This window comes from Tubulanus polymorphus, chromosome 4, assembly GCF_964204645.1.
Source record: "Tubulanus polymorphus chromosome 4, tnTubPoly1.2, whole genome shotgun sequence".
Lineage (NCBI taxonomy): Eukaryota > Metazoa > Nemertea > Palaeonemertea > Tubulaniformes > Tubulanidae > Tubulanus > Tubulanus polymorphus.
The window spans coordinates 10,327,665-10,340,798 of record NC_134028.1 but is presented as its reverse complement, the minus strand read 5'-3'; positions in this window follow the sequence as shown (position 1 = coordinate 10,340,798).

Here is a 13,134-nt window from a genome sequence, read left to right as displayed (position 1 = left end):
TTGAAAAGTTATAATTCTATTTAAGAATTCCTTAGATTTTCCACCAGCAATTAATAACTCATGATGATGCTTACTTGTTAAATAGTATTCATAATCAATATTATAATCAATATTATTTTCAATTTTGGTTGGAATATCCTTATTATCACTAATGCCCAAATCATCTAAGGTTTTTTCAATATCAATACTATTCTTATAAGATTTCTGTGACATTTATATTAGAGAAAAAAGCGAAAAAAAAAATATTATACTTATTCTTCAAATGATGCTAATAACTCTTTAGGTTAATACTAGCTTAGTTAAGTTAAAGAATTCTAGTATTAGTTATTGTTTTTTTAGTTTTTTTTTATTTGTGATATAAAGTATTCCCCCTTTGAAAAGAAATAATAGATTTTGAAAAAAATTAAAACAGAAATAATGGCTAGTTGAAGATATGTAATTTTTAATATATTTTATTTGAATTAGGATTCGATATCTCACTACTATTGTCTATCTATTAGGAGCAGTTAAAATAACTGTCCAGATAAGTCATTTCGGATCCTTGATATCAAATCTAGTTAATAATTAGAGTTAGTTAAGCTATTGTTTTACTTGAATGTTGTATTACAGACGTTAATTATTACGTTGAAAGACGGCAGCACTGAGTGTGATACTAAAATGAAAATTTGAATTCAATATTCAATTAACATGGGTAATTGATTACTAATTTGATTAAAGATTAGATCATAATTAAGTTAAAAATCCATAATTCATTCATCAGTTTTCATTCCTATATTCTTTTCATTCGGAATAATTTATAATTTCAAATAACGTAAACACCGTTTATATTTATTTCAGTGTTTTAGCTTAGTATATAATGCAATTCATTCCACCACTGGAGTGCTGCCGGGCCTGGCTTACAGGGGCATTTCGAAAATGCACCTTTGTCCACCCTCCGTGGTTCTCCTTCAGTTTCGACTTTCGATCCTCTCTTCGGGGGTAAGGGGTTGATAGGAAATGCATTAGGCGCCTTAAATAAAATGTGTTTCCTGTCAACCATTGAAGGAGAATTGGTGAGGCGTGGGTCACAGGGGTTAAATTAGAAATGCTTGGGGATAAGTATCTCGTGGCGCCTCTCAATAACGGGATGCTAATCCCCTAAAAACTCTGCGATTTAGGTCGGGTGGTTTTGCTAAAACTTACCTTAAAAACACTGAAATATTCCTTTTAATCACGAGAATCCTGTGTGTATCCTGTGTGTATGTACTGCGTGCTTATATATCTAACTGCTAGCTATCCACATATAAACATAACACATTAAATGGCTGGCACCTGTTTGATCGATCGTTTTTTCCATTATTTGGATCACTATTCCATAATTCAACAAATTTCTTTGCTTTACACAGCTGATCCAAATATAATTTCATATCTAGTTTATTTCCTTTCCTAATATTTTCCTTCTTTTCAAGAGGTCTTAATTTTTTCCAATTCCAGATTAATTTCTGATTGTGTTCATCATTCATGTTAAATTTAGAAATCGGCAACACATGATCAATATGAAAATAATCTCCATGATTATTCATATTCATTTTTTCATTGAACTGATATATAATCCATGATTTGAGAAATTTATCTGTACAACCCAACGAATTAGATAGTGTTTCTGAATGTGTTTCTTTACTGAATAAATGTGATAATCTTGAACTTAAACATTGTTTCAATTTAAAATTAAAATCTGTTTGACATCTTTCTTTTTGATAATTTTTTTTATGTTTATTATGATATTCTCGATTATCTGTTCGCCATTGTCTCACGTATTCTGTCATATAATCTGGATGATTTTCTCTCCATTGTTTATCTTTTTCTTTACATTTTTCTGGATTATTTGCTCGATATTGTTTACTTTATAGTTTATTATAACTTTTACAATAACTTTGCTTACCATATTTATTCTTTTTATCTTTATTAAATTCTGCTAATGATTTATTCAATTCACATATACAACATTTCTTATGATAAATATTAACAACACTATTTGTAATATTGATAGTTTGTGATTGTTCTGACTCCATTTATGATACATATTTTAATTTAAATTGAATTAACACGCTAGATTCCTGTTCATAATCTCATTCTCTTTTGTTTCTTCTCTTTTAAATTTTAGATATTCTTCTAAATTGCAACCATAAGCAACTGTATGAATTCCATCATCTAAAACATATCTTTTATCATCGAAAATATTTAAACTAACCTTCTCTATCTCTTCAATAAACATCTCGTGATCTTCAGATCTTAAACATTTCATCTTACGTTTTCTAACTTCTTCATTCAATATGCAATTGATGTAATCTTTGAAATGAATATTCTTTTCTACTACGCTTTTGGTAATTCCTTTTAACTTTTTGGCTTCATGTTCCTTAGTTCTATAACTATACATTTTAGATCGAATTCCAATGAACTCTATCATTTCTTCACCTCCTAAGTCATCTTTGAATTTACCAGGCACCTTTTTATTATCATTGCTAAACAGTTCATTATCTTTAGGATAATTACTGAAATTGAAATGATGTTTTAATGTTTTTTAATCATCTGTTATGTTATTAGTATTTATCTTTAATATGTAACTGTCAGTATCAAAATATAAGATTTCAATATGCTTTTCTCCAAAATGAGGTTGTAATACGTTTTAGTAAAATTCATACATTAATAATTTTGATATTTCTAAAACTGAAGCACCAACATAAATTGGTTTATTAAATTTCATAGAAGTTCTCCTCATTTTAACTGCAGCTAAATTGTTATCAAATATTTTGTTACCAATAAATATATTTTAGGATATGTTTGTAAATGCCTAATTCTCTTACCATTACTGACTAACTCAATATCATTTCTATTTCTAATATTTTCACAAGTCTTACCATAGAATGCATTATTCATTAACTTGAAGAAATCTTTTTCGAAATCAGTTTTAGCTTTAGTTCTCTGTTTGGTGTTAAAATCTATATATTTTTCTAACAATTTAGATTGACTGAATGAAATATATCTATGTACTTTTTTTAGAACCATTCCTTGATTCAAATAGAATTTTAAAATTCTATAATGTACTACATAATTATATTTATCTTCTTGAGTTACCATTAACTTTTCCGTATGAATATGATTTTCAAGTTTAATTCTTTTTTGGTAACTTGATAATTCTTCTTTTTTATCTTCAGGATATTCCAAGTCTACAACGAAAAAGTATCCAGTCTCTGAATCATCTGCAATACCTAGAATTCTTTTCTTCCAATCAAATTTATCATTATTTTCATGTTGTAAAACTTCAGTTATTTCAAATACTCCATAAGGTTGAGGTTCCATCATTGCCCAACCATATAGATTATTTGCATCGATATATAATAACTTATATCCAGGGTTATCATTTACATTGAAATATCTATCACCTAATACACCCGAAACTCCTGCTCTTATAGATTTTTTTCAAATAATGATAATTGATCCATATTTGTTAACAAATCCATTTTTATATCTGTAAATTTTAATCCACAATCCCAAGTTAATCCTAGTGATGAATAACAGTGGCAAGGATCAATATTGAAATATTTTAGATTTACATCTCTTAACCTTTCAAATATATCAGTTAATAATAATACATCTGATTTTAAATATAAATCTACTAATTGTCCATGATTTTCTATTTTGAAATGATTCCAAATATTCAATGTTCTATTATAGACTTCATCTTTAACATATTCATTTTTTAATTCGTCATAGAATTGTTCTTTTAATAATTCAGTTATGTTAAAATCATTATGTGATTTATAAAATGAATATGGAATTGCACCTTTATATCTCATTAATTGAAAATCATCATTATTTGGATAGTGTTGCTTTGATATTTTCAATTCATCATCAACTAATGATTTTGATAAATTATCTAATGAACTACCTAAAAATCTATATGAATCTATAAATCTTCGGCATCCAAATTGGAAAGATATATAATTCTCAGATGTTTTAGCTAACATTTTAAATTTATCAGTTGGTATTTTAGCAACATCTTTTGATATATATGAATTTACTCTTTCTATTTCATTATTGATTTCTTCTTTTTCATCGCACAGTTGCTTGATGAATAAATGTGCATCATACCCTGATAAATTATGAAATATAACTGGAACAAAGTTAATTCTCTTAGCTTGTAAGTTACAATTCTCATGCGCTGCGCCTCTAAACTTTCCATTCAAATGATCATGGTCTCTTACTTTTTTATAATTAAATATCTTTTCACAATAATAACATTTATCTGCAAACTCAAATTCTTCTTTATCTTCTTCTGTCATAATTATTTCTTTATTTGTATCTAATAGTTTACTAAATTTGATTTCATAGTCAATTAACAAGTCACAAAAATGATTGATAACATTTTCATTTCTGTAATGATAATATTCACTTTCAATTAGTTCTGGATAATCAGATTATATATATAATCCAAAAGCTGCAGCTGATTGATGGATCTTTTTAATAGTATTTGTTAGTAGAGGATCTGAATAATCAATTATATCATTTTCACCAGAATTTAATTTCTTTCATTTATGATATATTTCTTTTCTATCTTGATCAGTTAATTCTTTATTTAATGTTTCAAAATCTCCATATATAACAAATGGTACTTTATTCTTGTAATTATATTTTTTTGAATTCTAATATTTTATCCTTTTCATTTGGTAAAATATTTTACAATAATCATGATTTTCACATAATTGTTTATGATTTAATAATGCCCTTTCATTACTGAATTTAGTTATACATTTTCTACATAGATATATTTTATTGTGATTATTATCTGTTCTAAAAAATAAATCTATTTGTTTAATCCACATATAATGATTTACATAATATAATATATCTATAACATCATTTGAATCATAATCTTTTGATATGTATAAAGGTTCTAATGTAAAACGTTCAATTTTATTACCTTTTGTTTTTTGCAATTTGACTAAATCAAACACATTTATCTTTATATTATTATCTCTTTCTATTTTTGGGATATTTTTAATTCTAACAGGATAATATCTTCTGTTGGATGTAAGCAACTTATCATTGACCATAGAAAACATTTATCATCAGAATTGTGTACATTTATTACAGCATTAGTTTAAAATGGTAATTTAATATAACTTGATCCATTTATATTATCATCTTTATAATATGATAAATTATTTTCATCAATTGGTTTTGATTTAGTTAACTTATTATATTTTGTGTTATAAACATGTTAAGTCATAAATATTATTTCATCAAATATTAAACCAGATCCTTCAAAATATTTCTCTTCTATTTTACTTTTTATTTCATTATAACATTTATTTAATCTATCATCTATATGTTGTTTAGATATAATATGTTGTGAATGAGAATTTATATTATATATTGGTTTATCTTCAGATTCTATAAATTTAACATTAGAAGATATACTCATTTTAGGATATTCTACGTCTGTAATTATTTTTATAATATTTTTCATATTTTCTAAATGTTTTTTATTTTCTTCTAATGTTTTGCCTTTATGAAATTTAAACTCAATTGCAGCTGGTCCAATATCACTTTTGAATGCTTCAGTAATTTCTATTTCTTTTTTATTATCTAATGCATAAATCTAATTTCTTACATCTTCCATGTATCGTCTTTAATTGTTTATTTTATTTTTTAGTCTTTTAATTGTCTTCTGTTTCTTATCATTATATTTATCAAAATATTCTTCACCTGAAATATCATTATTGATATTTCTAATATGACTTTTAGATTTTAAATGTTCTTTGTAATATCTTTTGTTACTGAATGATTGATTACATGTGTCACATTTGTATGTTTCTTTTTCATTCTTTAATTCTTCTAATTTAGTTTCTAATATATCAACTTTATATTCTAATTTCAATTTGTTCACTAAATGTGTTTTAGTTTTTTTGTGTCTTGCTTTTTGAGATTTATCTATATCAATTTTACATGTTAAACAGTAGTACTTATTTGCTTCCATTTTAATATCCAATTTTTTATTAAAATTGATTTTACATATTTTATTCGAAATCTATTTCATGGTGCCCTTTTTCATTCTTACCTTTATATATGAAATAGAAATCACCTGAACATAATTCTTCTAAATCTTCACTGGATAATCTATGAAATCTATCTGGTAAATATGTTCTTAAATTAATATTTATTTCCTTTTAATCCTTCATATTCTAAGTGAATAACTAATTTATCTCTGTATTTGTTAGTAACTGTATCAATATTTGTAATTAGATATTTCTTATGAATTGTTAGTTCATTTAACTTCTTAAATTTATAATCTACAGATTTAGCATTTGTGATATCTTTTATTCTATCTAGAAATGATTTGTTGTTCTCACTGTGTACTTGTTTACTACTCTCCATTGTAATATAAATTTTTTATTAAAATTGATTTTAGAAGTTATTCAAATATAAATATTCGCTGTTTTAAATATGAATTATTCTCGTTAATTACTCACACTTTTTATGTTTAAAAATAAGAATCTAACGCATATAAATATAAATATGAATATTTAATGTTTTAAATATGAATTATTTTACTCGTTAATCCTCGTTCCTTTTTATGTTGAAAATTATATTTTATCATTCGAAATCTATATTTGATCTTATTTTCTAGATTATTCTGTTAACATTTTACTCTCACTTTTAAAACATGAATATTTTAAGAGTAATAGGGATAATAGGGGTTCATATAAAAGGTTGAAGGGGCGAGTGAGTAAAAAATTAGAATAAATTCGAGCTTGCGAGGATTTATTTTAATTTTTTACTGACTCGACTGTTCGACCTTTGGTATGAACCCCTATTATCCCTATTACTTACACGGAACTCGCCGTCATATGAACTATCCAAATACCTTGCTAAACTATTTTCACCATTACTGGGTACGTTTTCTGAATCACATCTTAAACATAGTGCTGATCTTATGGACAGACTTAAAGATTATAATCCTCAGGGCTGTAAATTCATTTCGTTTGATGCGATATCTTTATTTACTAATGTGCCTATTGGACCCACTATGGATTTTCTGGTGTAGATATGCCAGTTAATTGTATTTTTGAATTGATTGACTTATGTGTCGGAAGTTCTTTCTTCCAATTTGATGAAACATTTTTCAAACAAATATATGGCATGTCCCATATATTCCTTCCTTTAGTCGGTTTAAAAAACCTTTAGGCGCGTGTGATATTGGAGTAGTTTTCAAATATAATAATAAGCTTATCAACAACTTAAGTTCCAATAAACCTAAAGATAATACTATTGACTGCGGAGTTTATAAAATACCTTGTGGTAAATGTGATAAATTCTATGTAGGTGAAATAGGACGATAGTAATAGGGATAATAGGGGTTCATACCAAAGGTCGAAAGGTCGAGCTCATAAAAATAAAAAAAAAAATAAATTCTCGCACTCTCGAATTTATTTTTTCATTTTTTATGTGCTCGACCTTTCAAGCTTTGATATGAACCCCTATTGTCCCTATTACTCTTAAAATATTCATATATATGAACATAATTTACATGAATTTCATATAAGTAATAGGAAATTGTGGGTTTCAAGCCAGAGGTCGGAGGTCGAGCTATTATAGATAGATAGATTAGATAGATAGATAGATAGATTAGATAGATAGATAGATAAGATAGATAAGATAGATAAGATAGATAAGATAGATTAGATAGATTAGATAGATTAGATAGATTAGATAGATTAGATAGATTAGATAGATTAGATAGATTAGATAGATAAGATAGATAAGATAGATTAGATAGACTAGATAGACTAGATAGACTAGATAGACTAGATAGACTAGATAGACTAGATAGACTAGATAGACTAGATAGACTAGATAGACTAGATAGACTAGATAGACTAGATAGACTAGATAGATTTGATTGATAGATAGATAGATAGATAGATATATTTTAAACATATTTCAATATTTATATTTGTATGAGTTAGATTTTTAAACATTAAAAGTGTCAGTAAAGTGTGATTGAAATAATTCATATTCATATATATGAATAACATATAAATGAATAACTTCTAAAATCAATTTTATTAAAAATTTAGTATTAAAATGGAAACAAATAAGTACTACTGTTCAACATGTAAAATCAATATAGATAAATCTCAAAAAGCAAGACACAATAAAACTAAAACACATTTAGAGAATAAATTAAAGTTAAAATATAAAGATGATATATTAGAAACTAAATTAGATGAATTAAAGAATGAAAAAGAAACATACAAATGTGATACGTGTAATCAATCATTCAGTGATAAAAGATATTATAAAGAACATTTAAAATCTAAAAGTCATATTAGAAATAAGAATAATGATATTTTAGGTGAGGATTATTTTGATAAAGATAATGATAAGAAACAGAAGACAATTAAAAGAATAAAAAATAAATTAAACAATAAAAGACCATACATGGAAGATGTAAGAAATTATATTAATTCATTAGATAATAAAAAAGAAATAGAGATAACTGAAGCATTTACATATCCCACCTTTTTTACCTGTACAAGATCAAATGTATGTTGAGGATGTTGTGAAAACAAAGTTTAAGTGGATCAATAAATCAAATATGTATGGACAGTATGTGCTCTTTTAACACTGTTCCAAAACCCAATTATATATGTATCAGTAATAGGGATAATAGGCTTTCATACCAAAGGTCGAAAGGTCGAGAAATTTTCCAAATGTGAAACTAACAATAATTTCTACTTGAATTAGTCGCGTACACTCCTAATTCAAGTAGAAATTATTATTATTTTAACATTTGGAAAATTTCTCAACCTCTCAACCTTTGATATGAAAGCCTATTATCCCTATTACTCTTAAAATATTCATATACATGAATAAAACATAAATGAATAACATATATAAGTAATTAGAAAAGTAGGCTTTCAGATCAGAGTACGAGAGTACGAGCTCTTATAGAATAGATATATAGATATATTTTAAACATATTTCAATATTTATATTTGTATGAGTTAGATTTTTAAACATTAAAAGTGTTAGTAAAGTGTGATTGAAATAATTCATATTTAAATCATTGAACATCTAAAATCAATAAAAAAATAAAAAAATTAGTATTAAAATGGAAGCAAATAAGTACTACTGATCAACATGTAGAATCAATATAGATAAATCCCAAAAATCAAGACACAATAAAATTAAAACACATTTAGAGAATAAATTGAAATTAGAATATGAAGATGATATATTAGAAACTAAATTAGATGAATTAAAGAATGAAAAAGAAACATACAAATGTGATACATGTAATCAATCATTCAGTGATAAAAGATATTATAATGAACATTTAAAATCTAAAAGTCATATTAGAAATATGAATAATGATATTTTAGGTGAGGATTATTTTGATAATGACAATGATAAGAAACATAAGACAATTAAAAGAATAAGAAATAAATTAAACAATAAAAGACCATACATGGAAGATGTAAGAAATTATATTTATTCATTAGATGATAAAAAAGATATAGAGATAACCGAAGCATTTAAAAGTGATATTGGTCCAGCAGCTATTGAGTTTAAAATTCATAAAGGAAAAACATTAGAAGAAAATAAAAAACATTCAGAAAATATGAAAAATATTATAAAAATAATTACAGATGTTGAATACCCTAAAATTATCTTCTAAAGTAAAGTTTATAAAATCTGAAGATAAACCAATATATAATATAAATTCTCATTCACAACATATTATATCTAAACAACATATAGATGATAAATTAGATAAATGTTATAATGAAGTAAAAACTAAAATAGCAGAGAAATATTTTGAAGGATCAGGTTTAATATTCGATGAAATAATATTTATGACTTCACATGTTTATAACACAAAATATAATAAGTAAACTAAATCGAAACCAATTGATGAAAATAATTCATCATATTATAAAGATGATAGTATAAACGGATCAAGTTATATCAAATTACCATTTAAAACTAATGCTGTAATAAATGTACAAAATTTTGATGATAAATATTTTCTATGGACAATTATAAGTTGCTTACATCCAACAAAAGATATTACACATAGTTTAGATTAAAACATTATAAACCATTTGAAAATGATTATAAGATAGATAATTACCCAGTTAAATTTAAAAATATCCCAAAAATAGAAAGAGATAATAATATAAAAATAAATGTGTTTGATTTACTCAAATTACCATAAACAAAAGGTAACAATATAAAACATTATACATTAGAACCTCTATACCTATCAAAAGATTATGATTCAAATGATGTTATAGATATATTATATTATGAGAATCATTATATGTGGATTAAACAAATCGATTCATACTTTAAATCAGAAAATAACCAAAATCAAATATATCTATGTAGAAAATGTATAACTAAATTCAGTAATGAAAGTGCATTATTAAATCTTAAACAATTATGTGATAATCATGATTATTGTAAGATAGTTTTACCAAATGAAAAGGATAAAATATTAGAATTAAAAAAATATGATTACAAGAATAAAATACCATTTGTAATATATGGAGATTTTGAATCATTAAATAAAGAATTAACTGATCAAGATTGAAAAGAACTATACTATAAAAGAAAGAAATTAAATTCTAATGAAAATGATATAATTGATTATTCAGATCCTCTAATAACAAATACTATTAAAAAGATTCATCAATCAGCTGCAGCTTTCGGGTTATATATAAAATCTGATTATCCAGAACTAATTAAAAGTGAATATTATAATTATAGAAATGAAAATGTTATCAATCATTTTTGTGACCTATTAATTGAGTATGAAATCGAATTTAGTAAAGTATTAGATACAAATAAAGAAATTATAATGACAGAAGATAAAGAAGAATTTGAGTTTGCTGATAAATGTTATTATTGTGAAAAGACATTTAATCTAAAAGATAAAAAAGTAAGAGACCATGATCATTTGAATGGAAAGTTTAGAGGCGCAGCGCATGAGAATTGTAACTTACAAGCTAAGAAAATTAACTTTGATGTTCCAGTAATATTTCATAATTGAAAGCTATGTCATAAATAGAAAGAGCAAAGAGCATATAAATCAAAAGATAAAATACCAACATATAAATTTAAAATGTTAGCTAAATCATCTGAGAATTATATATCATTCCAATTTGGGTGTCTAAGATTTATAGATTCATATAGATTTTTAGGTAGTTCATTAGATAATTTATCAGAATCATTAGTTGATGATGAATTAAGAATATTAAAGCAACACTATCCAAATAATGATGATTTTCAATTAATGAGATATAAAGGCACAATTCCATATTCATTTTATAAATCACATAATGATTTCAATATAACTGAATTATTAAAAGAACAGTTTTATGATGAATTAAAAAATGAATATGTTAAAGATGAATTCTATAATAGAACATTAAATATTTGGAATCATTTTAAAATAACAAATCATGGACAATTAGTAGATTTATATTTAAAATCTGGTGTATTATTATTATCGGATATATTTGAAAGGTTTAGAGATGTAAATCTAAAATATTTTAATATTGATCCTTGCCATTGTTATTCATCACCAGGATTAACTTGGGATTGTGGATTAAAATTTACAGATATACAAATGGATTTGTTAACAAATATAGATCAATTATTATTATTTGAAAAATCTATAAGAGGAGGAGTTTCAGGTGTATTAGGCGATAGATATTTCAATGTAAATGATAATCCTCGATATAAATTATTATATATAGTTGTAAATAATCTTTATGGATGGGCAATGATGGAACCACAACCTTATAGAGTATTTGAAATAAGTGAAGTTTTACAACATGAAAATAATGATAAATTTGATTGGAAGAAAAGAATTCTAGATATTGCAGATGATTCAGATACTGGTTACTTCTTTGTTGTAGACTTGGAATATCCTGAACATATTAAATTCAAATCTAGAAATCTAGCTTACAGTCCAGAACATAAAACTGTAACACATGAAGAATTATCAAATTATCAAAAAAGAATTAAACCCGAAAATCATATTCATACAGAAAAGTTAATGGTAACTCAAGAAGATAAATATAATTATGTAGTACATTATAGAATGTTAAAGTTTTATCTAAAACAAGGAATGATCCTAAAAAAAGTACATAGATATATTTCATTTAGTCAATCTAAATGGTTAGAAAAATATATAGATTTTAACACCAAACAGAGAACTAAAGCTAAAACTGATTTCGAAAAAGATTTCTTCAAGTTAATGAATAATGCATTCTATGGTAAGACTTGTGAAAATATTAGAAATAGAAATGATATTGAGTTAGTTAGTAATGGTAAAAGAATTGACATTTACAAACATATCCTAAATTTATGGGTAACAAAATATTTGATGAAAGTTTAGCCGCTGTTAAAATGAGAAGAACTTCAATGAAATTTAATAAACCAATTTACGTTGGTGCTTCAGTTTTAGAATTATCAAAGTTATTAATGTATAAATTTTACTATAACGTATTACAACCTTATTTTGGAGAAAAACATATAGAAATCTTATATTTTGATACTGACAGTTACATATTAAAGATAAAAACTAATAACATAACAGATGATTAAAAAACATTAAAACATCATTTCAATTTCAGTAATTATCCTAAAGATAATGAACTGTTTAGCAATGATAATAAAAAGGTGCCTGGTAAATTCAAAGATGACTTAGGAGGTGAAGAAATTCTGATTCTTACATATTAAAGATAAAAACTAATAACATAACTGATGATTTAAAAACATTAAAACATCATTTTAATTTTAGTAATCCTAAAAATCATGAATTATTTAACAATGATAATAAAAAAGTTCCCGGGAAGTTTAAGGATGAATTAGGAGGTGATGAAATGATTGAATTCATTGGTATTAGATCTAAAATGTATTCATATAAAACTAAAGAACATGAAGCTAAAAAGTTAAAAGGAATTACCAAAAGTGTCGTAGAAAAGAATATTCATTTCAAAGATTACATCAATTGTATATTCAAAGAAGAAGTTAGAAAACATAAGATGAGATGTTTAAGATCTGAAGATCATGAAA